At 38.8% G+C, this 20740-nt stretch overlaps 1 protein-coding gene and 1 non-coding gene across 2 annotated transcripts in view; one reads left to right on the top strand and one right to left on the bottom strand.

Annotated features, from left to right (window-relative positions):
• SLC2A13 (solute carrier family 2 member 13) overlaps positions 1-20740 on the top strand; it is a 359257-nt gene that overhangs the window by 130123 nt on the left and 208394 nt on the right. The window lies entirely within an intron of this gene.
• LOC136396037 (small nucleolar RNA SNORA67) lies at positions 1914-2056 on the bottom strand. The gene has a single exon (XR_010749468.1). It is a non-coding gene; the product is annotated as a small nucleolar RNA SNORA67 (small nucleolar RNA).

Below are 20740 nucleotides of genomic sequence, written 5' to 3'. Positions count from 1 at the left end.
ATTCTGACTAGGATTAAGTAAGGAGGCCATTTTTGAAGACCAATTTCAGAATCACTATAATATGAGCCATACAAGAAAGAAATCTAATCCAACTATCCACCTTACAGGAAGTCTTTTGATTTCATGGTGTGGTGGTGATTTGTATTATAATAACCTGAAGTCGTTCATTGTAAAGTGCAGTCTTCTGAGATGATTTTAGGTATAGTTAATTGTGTTTCTATTATCAGAAGATTCTAAAAAAGTATCTTGAGAGTTTTAGTTCATTAATAATGCATTGTTTTATGATATTATGGGTTACTATTGGTAAATAATTAGATAGCACTTTAATAGAATATTGGAATTGCTTGTTCGACTGATAATAAAGGTATTAATAGCTGTCAGAATTTAGAGCTCTTTGAACTAGTATCAGAGATTCACTAGTTTAAAAAGTAGTAGACTTACTTGTTTTAAAATATAATACCCCATCTACCCAATTTCCAAATAAATACTGTATTACTCTCCTATATAAAGTGGTAGAATAAGGAAATATTTAATTTGCAAGTCACAAACATGTTAAATGTTTTAAACCCTTTTTTTTAGAGTAAAGGGAAGTATGAATAAATGAATAACAAAAAGAAACTAATAATTGTTGCTACAAGGAATAAAAAACCTCTACCTTCTTTGCTTAGCAGTTTGTTACTCCAGAAGCCTCCAGAAATTGTATTCTTGCAAATACTAACAGATGTTTACCTTCTGATGACGCCACTCCATCTTAAGAGAGCCACCATGATTTGTAAGATTGGGTACATCATAGAAATGTCAACTGTTTATTTAAAATCAACAGCTATTTCAAGTATTCCAAGTGAAAATAAATTTAAAAGTGGGCACATAACTCACTTGTAGTTTATTTAGTATGAAATGGATATTTGTGAGTGTTAGTAAAATGGAGTAAAACAAAAAATGGCTATTATTTCTTAGGTTGTTTTAGGTTTTTCAGTGTTTAAGTTGTTCAAAATAGGGTTTCTTTTTTCCTTTTAAAATAATCTTTTTTTATGAGATAGCATGAACTGAGGATAGATAAGTAAATAGATGTAAACATGATGATTTCAACTAAGCACTTTCAGTTATCTAATAAAAATACAACTTTTGTTTGTTTTGCTTTGTCTTTTGTTTTAGGAGTAGTTTATTGAAAATTGAGTATTCAGGTGGTACAGTCTATAAACCTTGGAAGTATTTTATTTCTATCTATATATTGCAGTATTTACTGAATTTAAACCCTATATAAAGACATGAATCTATATAGCATGAGCCTCAAAATAGATATAAAAATGCAAAAATACTGTGCATCATAAACAGTTATACATGTTTCTCTATTCTCAGTAATAGTAGTTATTAAGCACCATGTAGTGATAGAATTTTATCTTAATAAACCATGTTAGTGAACTATAAACATTGAAACTTTCCTTTGGGTTGGAGCAATGATCCATATAACATTTTTAAAAATCTTTTTTATTTTTTGGCCTCAAAAACTTAAATTTATTTTTTCAGTTTTTTAAAAAGAGAGAAGTATGACAACAGTGTCTATGCCTGATTCCCTCACCTCTTGCTCCATTTCTTCCTCAGTCCCAGAATTGGACCCTCCCTGGGCCTAACAGACCTCTCAGATGATGTCAGCAACATTGAGGCATGTCCTCAGTGGATATATTATAGACTCCTTATCCCAAGATGTCCTCTTGTCCTCTTCTGTGACTATGTTGATTACACCTTTATGATCAAAATGTCCACTAGGACCGAGTCTGTCGATATAATTTGCCCTGTTGGGGGTGAAGTCATGGTTAATAATTGAAGTAACCAGTTGCACATCAGTGCCTCTGGACCGTATGCAGAAAGATAACAACTTCAACATGTGGAGGGGGAGACAGGAGGACTTAGGCATATTTATAAGCATTCGGAGGTCAAAAGGAAACATGTTCTTACTCTCACAGACCTTGGGCATGCCAGATTTTATCCCAAGTTGCTCTGTATCTGGGAAGTTGGGGGGCACTAGTTGGCCCTTTTGAGAGGGGTCACCTTGAAAGAACATACTATTGGCCTGACCTGTGGTGGCGCAGTGGATAAAGCGTCGACCTGGAAATGCTGAGGTTGCCGGTTCAAAACCCTGGGCTTGCCTGGTCAAGGCACATATGGGAGTTGATGCTTCCAGCTCCTCCCCCCCTTCTCTCTTTCTCTCTCTCTCTGTCTCTCCCTCTCCTCTCTAAAATGAATAAATTTAAAAAAAAAAAAAAAAAAAGAAAGAACATACTATTTAATATCTATGCATGATCAAATGAGCGTTTTGTGTAAAAGGAGAGTAGTGTCCTTTGCATGAACATAGTGGAAGTTCACTAACATAATATTTGGTTATGACCTTCTTCTCTACAACCTTATGTAATTATTTTATAAGCTTTTACCAGTTTCATGTTTCTTCTATACGGATTGCTAACCTGCTGACTCACTTAATCAAAGGACTTAAGCAAGAACCAGAGTCTCTAACTTAAGTTTCATCACTTATTTTTGTGTTATTTGTACTTGTTTTTTATGTTCCTAAAAGCTTCTTTAAATTCTTGTGTGCATGTATAATAAAGTTGATATAAGAAAATAAAGTGTCACTATCTAAAAATGCTAACAGCCAGGAAAGGATGGGCAATGTGATCAGTTATTATATATATATATGATGTTTGTTTGATTTTAAAAGTATTCCAATAATTTGGAAGAAGGACAAGTTTTCTGGTATTGAAATATGAGATTCGATATGCTTTATTGGTGCTTATGAAGGAGACACTGTGATGTAGTAGGTTGGCTCATTAACAAATTCCTTAAAATAGTAGAACTTGAATTTTCTCTTTCATATTATGCTTCTAGGTCATTTTCAAAAACTATTTTGATTAAAATTTTGTAGGCTATAAATTTATTCATCCTGCTTAATTATTTTTATCATAATAAAATTTACATTGCATAAAATTCACCTTCATCTATTATTTAGCTTGTATAAAGATTATCCCTGAATAAAGCATGACTAACAAAAGTTGTGTATTTGGTTCATATGTATAGTTTTGGCCCATCAAGAGATCTACCATTTTGCAACTAACATGTTACTATTTTGTCATTTGCTTGCAATGAGAGTGAGAAGCTCCTTCATAGGACGTTTCTGTAACTTTAGTCTATGCCATTGCCTGCATGAATGCCTTTTAAAATCTCTTCTATATATAACCCTTCCTTGGTAGATTTTGAATCCCTCAAGGGCAAGGATTATGTCATATTATTCACAGACTCTTAAGGACCTAGGAGAGTTTCTCGTTCATGGTATGTGCTCAACAATTTTGTTGCGTGAAAGAGTGAATGAATGAAATTTGTTCTTTTTTAAAAAAAAAAAAAAAACCTTTAGAGGAAACTCTATAATCTTATTCATTCATTTTATGCTTATTAGTATACACCATTTAGAAATTATATGTATTTTTGTTACTTTACAAGTCCTTTCTTTGCCCATTTTCAGTTGTGATAGGCAATATCATTATTTGTGTTCAGGATCATGCAGTAGAGTAAAATACAGTACAGGCTTTGAAATTAAATAGAGCTGGTTATGAGTTGGGGCTTAGCCACATTTTCAATCTGGGTTATTAAATACACTGCTGAACCTCAGTGATATCTCTTTATTATAAAATGAGTATGAAGTAGTCCCTGTCATGGAGTAGTTGTGAGGATTGAGTGAAACAATGTACATAAAGTGCTTAGCCTGGCATGTATTAAGTGCTTAATAAAACAAGTTTTAGTGTAATTGATATTGAGATAGTTGGTTTTCCCTTCAGATTATATAAGCTTAATTTATTTAACTATGTTAAAGTTTACTTGTTCAGTGGTTAGTTATTCTCCTTAAATCAGTGAGCTGAAGAAATGCTATAGCCTAGTGAAAATGTGAGGTAGATTAATAAGATCATCTGGTTGATAAAGTCATCTAGCTACTAGATTAAATTTTGCCTTGTATTATTATGGAAATTTCTTTTTTTATTTTGAACTTTTATAATATTTACCCAGTTATTTGACCTAGTGCAATAAATTCACACACACAAAAAAATGCTGCTTTTAAAATTTAAGCTGATTGCCATCTTAACGATGTTATATTTGTTGTAGAAGCGATCAAATGATGTTTATTTCTGATTAAATTAATTTTGTGGTTATGTGCAGAATTTCAGCAAATTTTATTTTATTTATAGAGTTTACTTCCCAGCGGTGCTAAATAAAATGAATTTCGCAAGATTGTAGTTTCAGCACCCTGAGTGTCATTAAGTTGCAAGAATAAAGAGTGCTGACTTAGAAGTCAGAAGACCCGCATTCTCATTCTGATTCACTTGGTAATGAGTTGGTGACCTTGGGCATGTCTTTTAGCTTTACTCCGTTTCATTTTCCTCATCTTTTTCTGCCTCCTCTTCCTCACTGAGTCATTATGAGGGGGGAAAGGAGAAAAATATTGGGAGATGGTAAAAATTTAGATAGCTAATATATTTTTGTGTGAGGCAGTGTTCTGTGATGTTATTTTTAAAGATGAAATTACAGCGCAGGCTACGAGTGGAAATGTGGTCAGTTCATTTGCCTTTTTATTCCAAATCAATTTCAGAACTATTCAAGAACTGCTTTTAGTGATTTTTTTTTATAACTCCCTTTGAAAGACAAATTGCAAAGTCATCACATTGTGGCTTGTTATTTCTGTCCCCTCCCAGTATTTGCTGTATATTTGGAATTTAGCAGTGCACTTTTTTTTTAGTTGAAGGCCAGCTTGAGTAAATGCCAGCGTTGGTAGAGTTGAGGAAACTTTCTGAAAACGGCAGAACATACCAGTGTTTGTCCTTTCAGTTTGTTGAGTCCAAGAGACTTCTGTCTCCTCAGCCATGTTGACATTTATGTATGTTAACACAATTTCTCCTGAATGTCCATGCCCTCCCTCACTGTCTCCTCTCTTGATAAGGACCTGGAGCTTTCTGATCTTGGGGATGTTCTCCAGCCTGTGTGTGGAGCTGGTCACTCGTTCAGCATTTCTTAGTGCTTAGTGTTCTATCGAGAACATGTAGAAGTGGACTGCTGTGGACAAAATTGTGTCCTTTTAAGGTCACATGTTAAAGTCCTAACCCCTAGTACCTTAGAAAGTGACCTTATTTAGACAGGGATTTTACAGAGGTAATTAAGATGAAATGAAGTCATATGGGTGGGACTACTATGACTCGTCTCCTTGTAGGAAGAGGAAGAGATAGCAGGGATGTGCATGCATGGGGAAACACCATGTGGGGGCACAGCGAGCAGACGACCATCAACAAGCCAGGGAGAGAGGCCTCGAGAGAAGCTAAACCCGGTGACACTTTGACCTTGGATTTCTGGCCTTTCGAGCTGAGACAATAAATTTGTGTTGTGTAGGTCGCCCAGTCTGTGGGATTCTGTTGTAGCCGCCTTGGCAAACTAATACATCGAGTGCCCCAGATCCTGGGTGTGGGACACTTCTAGTGCAGGTGTCAGCCGCTGGGAGCACAAGAAACGTTTCAACAGACCCCAGAATCTGCATGTAGATTCCGTTCCAACTTGAATTTAGTAGTGGTCCACAGATTCTGTAGTTTGTAAGTTCAGTTTTCTTTTTTTCTTTAAATAGACGTGATGGCAAAGCTACCCCTAGCATGGAATAGCATGGAAAAGACGAAGAAGACACTATTTAAAATAGTTCATTTAAAAGCTTGCTCTTATATCTTTCCTAGCTTTTTATATTTTTCTACTTTAAAGCTGTGGAAAGATTTATGCAAAGGCTTCAAATCTTTTGAAGGGACATGCGCAAGGTTAGTTCTTCTTGTGGTTGTTTTTGTTTGTTTTCATCATTGTTTTTCTATGTTAATTCACGCCAAGTTACTTACTCTTTTGGTGTTAATATGAACGAAGCAGTCTAATTTATGAGAATCACACAGTGAATTCATGGATCCCACATTTTTGAAGTCTCCATCCAGAGTTCTTTTTTCTGTTTCTTGGAGCAGGTAGGCTAAACCCTGAGGAATCGGGTGCGTGTGTGTTTGTGAGTGTGTGCACGCATGCGCACCATTAAGTGTTTCTAGTCCCCTCCTTTGCTCTTCTAGTAATTTTGAGGCAGATATTTTATTATGGTAGTGGTGATATGTGTGTTTTCTTTTCCTTTTCTATTGTATGCACTAGTGTGCATGTGCACATGCGTATATGTGCAGCAATATCTCAATATAGTTTGAAGCAGTGGAAAAAATAGTTCTCATCATCTGTAAGTCTGGATAGCAGGATGTGTGCAACTTCTGGCTGAAAAAAATATTTTAAGGTGTCTACAGCTATTACTTTTTATTTCAGTGAATACCAGAATCTGTTTATCATAAAGGCTAAGACCCCAAATCTGTGACTTTTGAAAAACATCCCCTGTAATCTTCAGCTTCCTAAGGTAGCAGCAGTTTATGAAGAAGATGTGTCAGTATAGTAGATACCTATTATGTTAGTTCATTGTGCCTCAGACCTAATACTGAATCCCTGTCTTGCACGTTTCCTAGCAACTGACTCACACGTGGAAGATGCAGAAGGAAAGCCATCAGGGACCTGCTCTGCATTTCTCAAACAGCATCTGAGAAATGGTACCCAGACTACACTGTTTCTCTTTACAGTGTCTACTGAAAGCATGCCTTTTATGTTTGTTAGCTCTCAAAGAAGATGGTCATAAAAGTGGAGCATGAAAAATTGAGTAGTGATGATAAAACGTCTAGTCAAATTATTGGAAATTTTTCTCAGTAGTAGTATTTTTAAAATAGGCATTGCTATTTATGTATATCTTGAAATTGTGGTTACTGGTCTAAGAAGATGAAATCCTGTTTTATGTTTGAGAATTAAGATCTTTATAATTGTATGGTCATTCCTCTTAGATGCCTAAGTACTTGCTCATAATTGTAAAATAAGATGCATTTTCAGTTTTTTTCCTTAAAGGAGAGGAGGGCAATGCACCATAAATATTTTACACATAAGTGTATGTGTATGTAACTGTTCATACACACATCTGTGAATTTTAAGCCTTTAGATCAGCAAATTGAAAAATGCTTTGAGCTAAATTTTATTACTTATAAGCAAAGAAAAAAGAACAACAACCTAGCCCCAATTTCTCTTAATGGGAAATTAATAGGTTGATGTTGTCAGTTTGAACATGTTTAAAATAGGAAGTATGATTTATATTTTTATATATTTTTATTCATTTAATCATGTCCCTTAATTTTGGTAAAGTAAAATATAATGACCTTTATTAATAATTCTAAGGCATCTAGTAGAAAACACTGGCTTTTGAATGACAAGAATCTGAAGTGATGTCTCTTTCTTAACTGTCACTCTGCCATTGGCTGTAACTGACTATAGGAAAGGGGATGAAAAGATAGTCAAAGAGTGATGGAGGCAGGTGGCCAAAGAGAGTGCGAGGAAAACGCCAGGAAAGATGAAGAATAAAAAAAAAAAAATGGCTGTGAACGGTGGGGCTGTGAACATTGGCAGCTAATCCCTCTTTCTCCCTACTGCCTCTATAAAAGTATTCATTGATTCTTTTCCTGTCCCGTATTGAGTTTGCTAACAAGGCTAGTTCCTATCAGGGGAAACAGATGTTCTCCATGGGCTATCCAGAGTGAAACAAGAATAAGGTAGAACACATAGCGTCACTATTTGGGGCCTTAAGTGTGAGCTGACAGCCATGTTTTCTCCTGTATCAGACAAAGGCTTGAACTAGATCAGGTGTTTCTTAGAAGTTTACTTGGTGGCCTGTGCTGATTCACTGAGAGGTTTTCCTTGACTTGCAGCTAGCTCAGAAAACTAAATATTTTATATCTGGTTCCTTATATGGTGGTTAAGTTCATGGAGTTCAAACATAAAAATAATTCACTTTTTCTCTCCTCACTGAGCCTAGCAGTGCTTTGTAGAGCTGCTCTTTCTCATAGGTAAGCAGAGTTCTCAAATTCTGTTTCCAAGTTTTTCTATAAGTCTGTTTGATTGAAAACTTCAGTTTTACATCTGATTGAAAACGGTGTCCTTCCTCTCAGCTGAGCTCAGAGTGGCGTTGCCCGGCCACATGCTAGTTGTTCAGGCTAATCCTTCCTCCACCCCCACTCTCTCCCATTTTCCCTCCGCCACTCTACCTTCCTCTCCAGTTCTCTTTCCTGCCTGTGCAAGGAGACACAGGAGGCGGGTCAGCAGGGACACTTCATGTGTCCAGGGGATTCAGGGTCTTTCATTCAGGCACCTCCCATCTTTATGAATGATTCTCTTGAGCCTTTATCTTGGGCTTGGGATGTGAGGAGCACCATTCCCTCCTCACGTGGGAACTCCCTTTAGAATATAGGCTACTTGAGTGCCCCTTGGTTCGCACTCCTTGGATCCCACTCACGGCATCTGTGCAGGGCAATTTAAAAAAAGCCCCATTCATCATGCTATTATTTTTTCACATGTGTAGGATAAAGTTTCCTAATGTCCTTTCTGGGGAAGTGTTGCTCCTTATATATATATATATTTTTCAGAACATGCAACAATGTCTTTTATTATGAGTGGGTTTTAGAAATTATTCCCTTAATCTCTCCATACACAGGCAAAAATAAAGTGTACTGTTTAACATATTAGAACCTGCAAAACTGATCATTGCCTACCTACAGCAGGGAAAATTATCCCCCAAACCTGCTTAACCAGGAGGCCAGTTCATCTGCTGACCCCCAAGAACATGAAGATGAACGTAATATATTCTTACTACTTGAAAAAGTTTTTTATTAAATAGTGATAATAGGTTATAGTTGATTTATTTTTTCTGACGGAAGAATTGAAAGCTGCCAGCCCTTTGTATCACGCATATCCTGGTTTGGTAAGCCCAAGTATTCTTCTGGCATTCTTCCTTCCCTTTATGCTTAAGATCTGAGTGTGATGCATCCACTGTTACCCTGAAGCTGGTTTTAAAAGGAAAGAGAATCAACCATTGTAGCACAGATCACAGCTTTATCCAAACCAACAACCATCACTGAGCTTGCAATGTAGCTGACTTGTCTGGCCTCTAGCCTCAACTGAGACAGCGTGTGTGACCTTGTTCAGGGCTGCCTGGTGTGCGGGTGGAGGTGAGGGAGGGAGGTGGCCTGTAAGTTCACAAAACCTGTAAGGGAGCCGTCACTGCCCAAGGGGACCTGGACCCAAGGAGAGGAGAAGGATCCACGGGCAGCCGGCTGGCCAGTGCGGAAGTCACACTTGATAATTACCTGTAGGGGCTGGCAGGGAATCAGCAGGTCAGAGTTCCTTTATTAGCCAGTGAAACATTTCACAGTGCTGTAAACACAGAGAAAATCTTGTGCGGGATGCTGATAGCTGTGTATGAAATGGGTAATGATGAATGCATAAATGGATGAGTGAATTCTGAGGGTGAGCAGCAGACAATGCAGTAAGCATAGGGAAGAAAGCTGCAGTGATGAAAAAATCGACAAGACCTGGGCCTTTATTCCTAGGCATGTCAGTGTAATAAAGTTGAGACTAATTTGAGTGTGTGTGTGTGTGAGAGAGAGAGAGAGAGAGAGAGAGAGAGAGAGAGAAAGAAATGAAGAGAGAGTTTGGAAATTTCAGAAGCACTGATATTTTGACTTTTATTATACTTTATTTTATTTTTTTAAGTGAGAGAGAAAGAGAGAGGGACAGACAGGAAAGGAGAGAAATGAGAAGCATTAATTCTTTGTTGTGCCACCTTTGTTGTTCTTTGGTTGCTTTCTCATATGCGCCTTGACCATGGGGCTACAGCTGAGCCAGTGAACCCGCGCTCATGCTGGTGAGCCCTCACTCAAGCAGGTAACCTCGGGGTTTTGAACCTGGGTCCTCCGCGTCCCAGTCCAACACTATCCACTGCGCCACCGCCTGGTCAGGCTAAATCTTATTTTAAAGACAGTATGCATTGCTTATATTGACATTTTCTAAGCTGTGATCATATAATGAATAAGCTAAGTATGGGTGGTATTACACAGAAGTTTCCCAAGTGTAGCTGTCACTTCTCTGTGTCAGCACCACCTAGTCATAGCCCTGGCTCCAGGGTTGGGGGGATCCCTTTGCTTTCTATTGCAGCCATTTCACAGATGTTACAGCCTCCCTGCTATGTGCTGAGATACTAGTCCCAGAATATGGTAAAGCCAGAAATGCAAGTGTGGACATAGTTCCACTTGTACTTTTGATAATGTTTAGGAGAAGAATTCATAGGAGAATAGCTAAATCAGATGCTGGAAGTTCAAGTCTTAACTCCCTGTGTGACATAGTTATTCATTTATTATTTGAATTTTGTTCATTTACTGAGCATTTCTTGGGTGCTCTGTGTGCTTGGCACTGATCAGACCCTAGAGGCATGATGGGAAAGATAGATAAGCACCTGCTCTATTAGAAAGACTTCACTTTCTAAGGGAATGAAGAAGAGAAGTAAGAAGAAAATAAATATGTGTGAGACCATTTCAGATAGTAAAAAAGAGGTAAATTTGGGAAATATGATTCCAGAATTGCATGACCATAGGTGTTGGCAGACGAGTTGTACCTCAATAGACCTCTGAAGTTGAATACTGTTTTCTTCTCCTTGGTTAGCTGTTTAAAAATCAGAGCTATAGTCCCACTATGTAGATAAAACACTAAGAGAATGAAATTGAACTCTTGTAGCAAAAAAAAAAAAAAAAAGGTTGAGACACATCAATAAAACAAATTTTTATATTATTTTTACATATAAAACACATGTTTACATTATTCAGGAACTTAATGTATTTTACAGTAATGTCTCATCTGTAAAATTTCATGAGAACAGTGGCAGTTTTCTTGTTAATTCATATCCTGCTCCTTTTCTTATTTTTTTTCCTGGAGATTTCTCTCAGCTAAAAAGTTCATTGTCCTCCTTAAATGCATTCTTATGCTTCAAGATTTTGTAGAAAATGTTGTGCATATGGCAGTGATATTTTTAGCCCTTTCTATGTCAGACGAGCTTCAGTCTTTTTTTCAAGACCTAGTTTCAGTGTCATCTGTTTTGAATAAATCCATCCCTGTCACTCCCCATACCAGCCAGAGCGAGTCATCCATCTTTGATTATTCATTCAGAAAAATATTTTGAATACCTGTTGCATACCAGGCACAGTTATGGACACTGAAGGTTTAGCAGTAAACAAAAGGAAGCCTTCACAGAGTTTCCTTTCTAGTGGGGAGAGGTGACCTAACATCTGAATGCCAAGGGCTAATAAAAGTTAATGAGTAGATAAAGATGATAGAAGACAGGGGGCAAGGAGTTTGAACATCTTTTATAGCTGGGTGCAGGAAGATCAGAAAGATGGCATGTGTTCAAAAGGCCAAAATAAGTGAGGAGAGCGAGTCATGCAGATATCTGTTCCAGTATGGCTAAAACAGAACAACCTGGCATTTTAGAAGGTAATATCAGAAGAAAAGATTGTGTAGAGACTGTAGGGATGTAGGCATTCATTCTGAATGAGAAGGGCAGCCACTGCAGGGTTATGAGCAAGGGACCGACACATCCGACTTCGGGTTAGAAAGTCTCATCTAACTCCTGGATTCAGAATGAACTGGTGTAAGTCAATGGTGGAATCAGGTTTCTTAAAATAGAGGCTATTGGATTACAGTAGTCCCCCTTTTTGTGGGGATACATTTCAAGACTCCCAGTGGATGTCTGAAACCGATGGTGGTAGCAAAGCCCGTACTGTACATGCTATGTTTGTACTCTGCCTGTGATAAAGTTTAATTATTAATTATGCATAGTAGATTAACAATAATGAGTGATAAAATAGAACAATTATAACAACATACTACAATGAAAGTTATGTGAATGTGTACTCTTGCGCTTGCTCTCTGGCCCTCTATCGTAATTTTTATATTTTTCAGCCCAAACTTATTCCTAAATCTGTGTAACCACCCCTTACTTTCAGTTGCAGTAAATGGCTTGCTGTCACACACTTCAGGGGTCCCTTGCTGAAGTCTTCGTAGGGGTTCAGTGCTTTCTGGTTTAACGTGTTGCCATCAGTTTGAACACATTTTCTGTTCATGTCTTCCACCCACAAATTTAATGCCTTTTCCATCTTAACTGAGCACTTTCCATGCACTGTGCCTATAACTTTTGAAGTTTTGGGATTTGACAGAAAACTAGCAGAATTTTTTTTTCTTTCTTCCTAACTTCACATATAGAGAACTTGTTCTTACTGTGGATTTCAGCAACCTCAATATATGACTATTTTCTTTCCTTGTTATTTCAGGAATGTTTACTTTTTCACTTGAAAGAAGCACTTTACGGCTTCTTTTTAGCATATCAAAATTGCCAGCATCAACACTCTTGCTCCGGGACCATAACTAAGTAAAGTAAGGGTTACTTGAACACAAGCACTGAGAAACTAAACTACAAGTTGATGCAATAACTAAGAGGGCTTCTAAGTGACTAACAGGTGGGATTGTCTGCAGAGTGGAGACTGGGACTGTGGACAAAGGGCTGATTCACACCTGGGCAGGATGGACTGAGAAGGCACAAGATTTTATCACGTTACCCAGAATGATGCACAACTTAAAACTTTTGAATAGTTTATTTTTGGAATTTTTCATTTAACATGCAGTTGACTATACTTAACTGAATCTACGTAAAGGGGGGACTACTATAATCCCAGAAATAACAGGCCAGCATCTAGATGATTGCTGAGAAGGGAGGGTGAGAATTGGTAGAGTGTGCATGCGACAGTATTTACTAATGCACTGGAAATGGGGTATAAGAGAATTAGAGGAATTCAGATGTATCTTAAGGATGGGGTAGTCATTAATTGAGAGAGACATTGGTAGAAGCACATTATTATTATTGGGTGTGGTAGAGTTAGGAGTTTGCTTTGAACACACCTAGTTTGAGATACCTTTACTTAAAAAAATAATCATCTTGGCCCTGGCCGGTTGGCTCAGCGGTAGAGCGTCGGCCTAGCGTGCGGAGGACCCGGGTTCGATTCCCGGCCAGGGCACACAGGAGAAGCACCCATTTGCTTCTCCACCCCTCCGCCGCGCTTTCCTCTCTGTCTCTCTCTTCCCCTCCCGCAGCCAAGGCTCCATTGGAGCAAAGATGGCCTGGGTGCTGGGGATGGCTCTGTGGCCTCTGCCTCAGGCGCTAGAGTGGCTCTGGTCGCAACATGGCGACGCCCAGGATGGGCAGAGCATCGCCCCCTGGTGGGCAGAGCGTCGGCCCTGGTGAGCGTGCCGGGTGGATCCCGGTCGGGCGCATGCGGGAGTCTGTCTGACTGTCTCTCCCTGTTTCCAAGCTTCAGAAAAATGAAAAAAAAAATCATCTTTTATTTTTTAATTACAGTTGACATACATTATTATATTAGTTTTAGGTTTACATCTCAATAATTAGACATCACACAACTTACTAAGTGATCATCCTGATAAATCTTGCACCCATCTGACACCATGCATAGTTATTACAACATTCTTACTATGTTCCCTGTGCTGTGCTCTACATCCCTGTGACTATTCTGTAACTACCAACGTGTACTTAATCCCTTCACCTTTTTCACCCATGCCCCTCCCATCTGACAACCATCAAAATGTTCTCTATATCTGTGAGTCTGTTTCTATTCTGTTTGTTCATTTATTTTGTTTTTTTTAGATTGAATTGTTGATAGATTTATATTGCCATTTTATTGTTCATATTTTTTTATCTTTTTTTTCTTCTTTCTTCTTCAGAAAGGAGACTCTTTAATATTTCATGTAATACTGGTTTGGTGGTGAAGAACTTCTGGAAGCTCTTTATGTGCCCTTCAATTCTAAATGATAGCTTTGCTAGATAATCTTGGTTCTAGATCCTTGCCTTTCATTACTTTCAATATTTCTTGACAGTCCCTTCTGGCCTGTAAAGTTTCTGTTAAGAAATGGCTGCCAATCTTTTCTTTTTCTTTTTCTTTTTCTTTTTTTAAATGAGAGGAGGGGAGATAGTAAGGCAAACTCCCACATGCACCCTGACCGGGATCCACCCAGCAACCCTGTCTGGGGTTAATGCTTGAATCAAATCGAGCTATTTTTAGCATCTGAGGCCAATGCTCAGACAAACCAAACTACCCTCAGCACCCAGGGCCGACACTTGAACCAATTGGGCCACTGGCTACAGGAGGAGAAGGGAGAGAGAAGGGGGAAAGGGAGGGGAAAAGCAGCTGGTCTCTTATGTGCACTGAGTGGGAATCAAACCTCGAAATGTCCATAAGCTGGGCTGATGCTCTGTCCACTAAGCCACTGGCTAGAGCCAGGAGCTGCCAGTCTTATGGGAACTCCCTTATGGGTAACTGACTGCTTTTGTCTTGCTGCTTTTAAGATTCTGTCTTTGTTTTTAACCATTTCCATTTTAATTACATTGTGTCTTGGTGTGGGCCTCTTTGGTTCATTGTGTTTAGGTATTTCTGTATTTCTTGGACTTATATGTCTATATCCTTCACCAAGTTAGGGAAGTTCTCTGTCATTATTTTTTTTAAATACATTTTCAATTTCTTGCTTTTTCTCTTTTCCTTCTGGCACCCCCATGATGTGCATGTTGGTACACTTGACAGTGTCCCAGAGGTTCCTTATACTATCCTCACTTTTCTGGATTCTTTTTTCTTTTTGCTGTTCTGATTGGGTATTTTTTGCTTCCATATATACCAACTCGCTGATTTTTTTTTTTTTTTTTGTATTTTTCCGAAGCTGGAAACGGGGAGGCAGTCAGACAGACTCCCGCATGCGCTGGACCGGGATCCACCCGGCACGCCCACCAGGGGACAATGCTCTGCCCATCCAGGGCATTGCTCCGTTGCGACCAGAGCCACCCCAGTGCCTGAGGCAGAGGCCACAGAGCCATCCCCAGCGCCTGGGCCATCCTTGCTCCAATAGAGCCTTGGCTGCAGGAGGGGAAGAGAGAGACAGAGAGGAAGGAGAGGGGGAGGAGTGGAGAAGCAGATGGGCGCTTCTCCTGTGTGCCCTGGCCGGGAATCGAACCCGGGACTTCCACACACCAGGCTGACGCTCCACCACTGAGCCAACTGGCCAGGGCCCCAACTCGCTGATTTGATTCTTAGCTTCATCTACTCTACTGTTGATTCCCTGAAAATTAGTCTCCATTTCAGATACTGTATTCTTCTCTTCTGACTGGTTCTTTTTTATGGTTTCTCTGTCCTTTTCTTTGCTCTGGAAATTCTCACTAAGTTCCTTGAACATCCTTATAAAGAGTGGCTTGAACTCTGTATCTGTTAGGTTGTTTGCCTCCGTTTCATATAGTTTTTGTTGTTGTTGTTCTTTAAATTGGAACTTTTTCTCTTTGTCTCCTCATTTAACCTGCTTCCTCATATTTGTTTCTATGTATTAGGTAGAGCTGCCACATCTCCTGAGTTTGGGTAGAGTGGGCTAATGTAGTACGTATCCTTTCTTTAGGGGCACACTGAGATCAGATGCTGCTTATTTGAGAGATTTTAGGAATGTCTGAAACATGAGCCAAGATAGGCCATTCACGTAGGCCCACAAGTTAGGTGGGGCAGGATCTCAGGGAATCACCAGAGCAGGGGGCTAACATCCTTAGGCAGGTTTATGGAGACTTGGTTCTGGCAACCTCCTGCCAGCTCTGTGGCAGGGAGGACTGACAGAAGGAACAATAGCCTCTGCCAGTACTTCTGTCTGGGAGAGAGCTACCCCAACTGTTGCCTTGATACCAGACAATTCTTTCCTCGCCGTATGTCTCTGGTTCCTTTCAAGCTACTGCCCCAGTGCTGGACCTCAGAGGGAGTGAGTCCTAGTAAGTCTGTACACGGGCGCTTTAAGAGGAATGCCTGGGACTCCAGTAGCCCTCTCTCTCCCTTCCTCATCCTCAATGCCTGATGGTTTTTACAGCCAGAAGTTATGGGACTTACATTCCTATCACCGGAACCCTCCGCGGGTGCCTGCTGTGAGGCTGGGGCCCTTCTCTCTTCACCAGGCACCTTTGCTACTGAGATATCCCTTCTCATCTTTATCTGCCACATGTGGGTGAGGGACCAGTCTTGATCTGCACCTCCTAACAGTCTCAATATGGCTTCTTTAAATCCTTAGGTGGGGGACCTTATTCAGCTGGATTTCAGGCAGTTGTGAGTGATGATTGTTCTGTAGTTTTTAGTTGTAATTTTGATGTGGTTGTGGGAGGATTTCATTCAAGATGGGTTTTACTTAATGCTTTACAGGAAAAGTCATTTTTCTAAAATATAAAACGATTGTAGTTTAAAAGCGGCTTAAAGGGGAAACAAGTTGTTAAATTTACAGTTTATAGGTCAAAGCTTAAGATTTTATCCTTCTAGGTATTTGAATCTTGCTCTCAATAGCAGTTATCCTTTTGTTCTAGGAAATACATGTCTTAGGTGGATAGACCCACTCAGTACAGTCATAGTCCAGGCATAAGTGGCAGCTTTAACCCAGATAATTGCCCTAGAAGAAATAATCTTTATGTAAACTCAGACCTTAGCCTGTTCTAGGCACCATAGGTATTCCTGAGACATAATGATCTTTGAAATTGGTCGGCTTGATCAGTGTCAACCAAGTGTGGCCCTGTCTTTAAATACCCCCCTTTTGATCTGCTGTGTGTTAAATACAGAAAATGAGAATAAGCATTTAGAAACTTTTATAGCAACGGTCAGAGTAATTTTGTGTCTATTGACTCTAATAAAAAAAACTGCTTGTGTTTGTATATCTGCTTTTAAATTTTATCTTTCCAGCAATACATTTTATTGTATTTAACAAAATATGAGTCTGCAAAAATGGGAATTTGAAACAGTTGGTTCATCACAAATAATTTGAGCAGCTTTATAGTGGTTCGTACAATAGAAGGCACTGCATTAGTTAGGGACTCAGCTAAGTCAGTGATTCTCACTGGAGGTGGGTGGATGAAAATTTAGCTAGAAGGCATGATTAATATCAACAGAAAAAAAATGTGTATATTTTGAAAAAAATACTCTATATTTCACATCATGACTTAGTCATAAGGTTATGATACGGCAGCATGGAAAGAGGGTTAAGAACCAGTCTCCTACAAGGAACATAAAGGGTTTAGGGATTTGTTTAATTTTTTGTTGGTCCAGTTGCCTGTCATCTCAAGCCTGACATTGTGGTGGGTAGATTTATAAAGCCTATGACCACCACTGGGTTTTGTAAATATTTCCTTTCAGCATCCAAACTTCAGGTGTATCTGTATGTGTCAGTATGTTTTTTTATGGTCTCCTAAAAGCAACCTCTGAGCTACAGCTCATCTGTGCACCACGTATTAACCTCGTTTCTTAGCTACTAGACATTCTTGCATCTTTCATTTTATCTCTTTGACACTTCAAAGGGATGTTATCAGGAGACACTCTGATTTAATAATCACTTTGGTCAGTTCTTTAATTCTTTCTTTAACCGTTATTATATCTCATGAATAATTTTATTTCATTTTGATTAAATAAGCAACAGTAACATGCCTCACAGAATGCAAGTAACCTGGTAATCTCAGAGAAAGGCAGGAGCAGATGTGAGGAGGAGATGGCAGGGAAGCTGGGGAATTCTGTCAGGCCATCTGACGCTGAGAACGGAACAGCAGGATGAGCAATATGCACAGCAAAGCACTGGGGAGAGAAACAAGATCACGACAACTGTGGCTTTCTCTAGACTGAGGTTCAAAGCTGTTTCCCATTTTTCATTTTTTAGAACTTCATAAATTATCAATATGAACCGTATATTAGTATTATAAATATTGTTTATATATAGTCCTCCCCCAAACATGTGAGTAACCTACCTGTAGGTCAGAGAAGCAAGTTGGTGATTTGGTGTTCTACTCTTGATGGCCTTGCTTTTGGAGGAACTGAAAAATTATTGTCAGACTCTTTCTTCTTCATGATTTCCCCAGTGACCTTCTGTAGATTGCTTTTTCCATCTTTTGTAAAGAAATATGACAGCAAATCTCTGCCAGTTAGCACATGGAAAACTGTTTTGTCTAAGGGCTGTTGGTTTTGCTTCTTACAAAGCCATAATGATCTTGGCAAACATTTCTCAATCCCAGTTTTTAGTCATCAAGGACATTAGCCACTTAAAAAATTAACTGAAAGAAATTATCAGCTACCTTTATGAAACATTATTAAAGAAATGGTTTTGATGAAGCAGATGATAATGATAAGATCCGATGGTGTGTGCACACTGCCCAGACATTCACTCAACAGTTGTTAACCCCTGTCCTGGGTTCTGCATTATTAACATCCTGTTAAATCCCATAATTTTATTTTATTTTATTTTATTTTATTTTATTTATTTATTTTTTTTTTCCATTTTTCTGAAGCTGGAAACAGGGAGAGACAGTCAGACAGACTCCCGCATGCGCCCGACCGGGATCCACCCGGCACGCCCACCAGGGGCGACGCTCTGCCCATCCTGGGCGTCGCCATATTGCGACCAGAGCCACTCTAGCGCCTGAGGCAGAGGCCACAGAGCCAGCCCCAGCGCCCGGGCCATCTTTGCTCCAATGGAGCCTCGGCTGCGGGAGGGGAAGAGAGAGACAGAGAGGAAAGCGCGGCAGAGGGGTGGAGAAGCAAATGGGCGCTTCTCCTATGTGCCCTGGCCGGGAATCGAACCCGGGTCCTCCGCAGGCTAGGCTGACGCTCTACCGCTGAGCCAACCGGTCAGGGCAAATCCCATAATTAATGATAGTAAAGGTTTTCTAAAATTTACTTCCTCTATGTGTATTGTATAGCATATTGAATCCTAGTTTCAGTGCCATAAATTTGCATTTAAGTTGGGTAGAAACAAAATTAAATTTAAAAATTTATTTTATTATCCTTTCCCTTTATTCCACTTCTTGTTTATACAGGCAGCCTGCAGGTTATGAATGAGACAGGTTCTCTAGTTTTGTTCTTACGTTGAATTTGTACATGAATTGGCACAGGTGCATTTACCTATTAAATGCGACTTAGACTGATGTTTGTCTTAACATAGTCTTTATTTTTGTCTCTTTGATCTTTGGAAAATTAGCCTCTCAGAGCCCTTGTTTTCTAATCTGTCAAGTTGGATTAATACTATAAATCTCTTAGGTAGTAGTGCAGATTAATTCATAGTTTGAATCTACTAGGTGTCAAGTATTAGCTCATGCCAACCTTTCTTTCTCCATTGTCTTCATCCCCCATTTTTACCATGGTTGTCAGACTGAATGAAATCCATTCATTAGCTTAAAACACATTTATGTTGTTTCCATACTTTCCTTGTGTGATTTTTAAAAATTTATTTTTTCAGAAATCATGTTAGTATATTATAGGAGATGGCAATGGTGGGGTTAAGAGTAGAAAAGACAACATGAATTTTTCTAGCAGTATATTTAATTCTTCATCTAAATAAGGCCAGAAAACTTTAAGAGATGTGTCTAGCAAGGTGGGAGTTTTGGGTTTGATAACTGGAAAGTATACAATAAAAAGATCTTCTATAAAGCCTTTGATAAGGTAAGTCAATTTGGTCCCCTTCACTCAAATGATATATTTCTCATAAAAGGTTAAAACATTGTTATAAGTAAGAAACACCAGAAATCACATTTATGAAAATTAATCTTTGTAACCTGAAATGATGATGGAACTAGTAAATGTATTTATAGCCTACTTCAGCTAGAATCTCTCTCTCCTGTTTTCCTCTCTCAGCTCCTTAGTTCCCCCTTCGTGGTTCTTACGATTGTCCACTGTGCCATCTTCACTGTAAGTTTCTTGAGGGCCAGGGCCCTGCCTAATTTATCTTGGAAACTCTCTGTTAGTATAGAGTCCCGGTGATGGAGATAAACAATAGCATTTGATGGTAACTAGAAAGAACGTGCTTTAGTGCTGTCTTAATAGGTACCTGAGATGATTGTTCAAGGAAGCAGCTATTGTAAGGTGTGTTGTTTTCAGCCTTATTAGAAGAAGATGAACTGAACAAGACTGACACCTGTGACAATACTGCCTCTTCTGTGATTCTCATTTCTGAAAATTGTCATTGTTCTTATGTATGTCTTGTTATATTTTGGACACTTAGCTGAGAAGGCAGTGCTCCTAGTGTGCTGTTCCTGCACATGATTACTTAGAGTGTTCAAATTTTATAACTCAAGATCTATAAATAAGTATGCAGTGTTGAAAATTTATATACTTTGACTCTTGAGAGTTGCTCTATCCATTTGTGATGCATGTTAATAGGAAATGAAGTAAAAACCGTTGTGATTATTAAATCGCTACATCTATTCTGTCCATGGGTTATTTGAAGTTTGGAAAGCTGTTCTGATCAAATAAATAAATCTTTCAACATGTGCCTTACTTACTTGAATACTTATAACTTATTTTCCAGTTCCTTATAGGAAATGTTATATTTGGCTGAACTCTCTGTAAATTGTTTTATCTGCCAAGGATAAACCTGGGAAGAGAAAGCTTCAATTAAAATTGATGAGACTTATCATGGGGAAATTTAGAAAATTGCCACTACCTTTCAGTGGCACAAATATAGTAAAAATGTAGACAATGTCCAAGCAACGTTTATTACATGGACTTATTTTTATAAGGGAGTTCAAAATGCAAATAGATTGTCTTTAAAAGGATATATGTGGTTTAAACTGCTGTGTTGGTTTAATATAAGGGAGTATAAAATTTTCTCATTTCCCTCCTTGGGCATTATCTTTTTCCTATTCCATAGCAGATAAACAAATAAAGTGTAAACTAGTTAAAGGAGG

Source organism: Saccopteryx leptura, chromosome 2 (genome assembly GCF_036850995.1).
Source record: "Saccopteryx leptura isolate mSacLep1 chromosome 2, mSacLep1_pri_phased_curated, whole genome shotgun sequence".
NCBI classification, from domain to species: domain Eukaryota; kingdom Metazoa; phylum Chordata; class Mammalia; order Chiroptera; family Emballonuridae; genus Saccopteryx; species Saccopteryx leptura.
The sequence above is the reverse complement of the archived record's forward strand: the minus strand, read 5'-3'. Positions and strand labels throughout refer to the sequence as shown.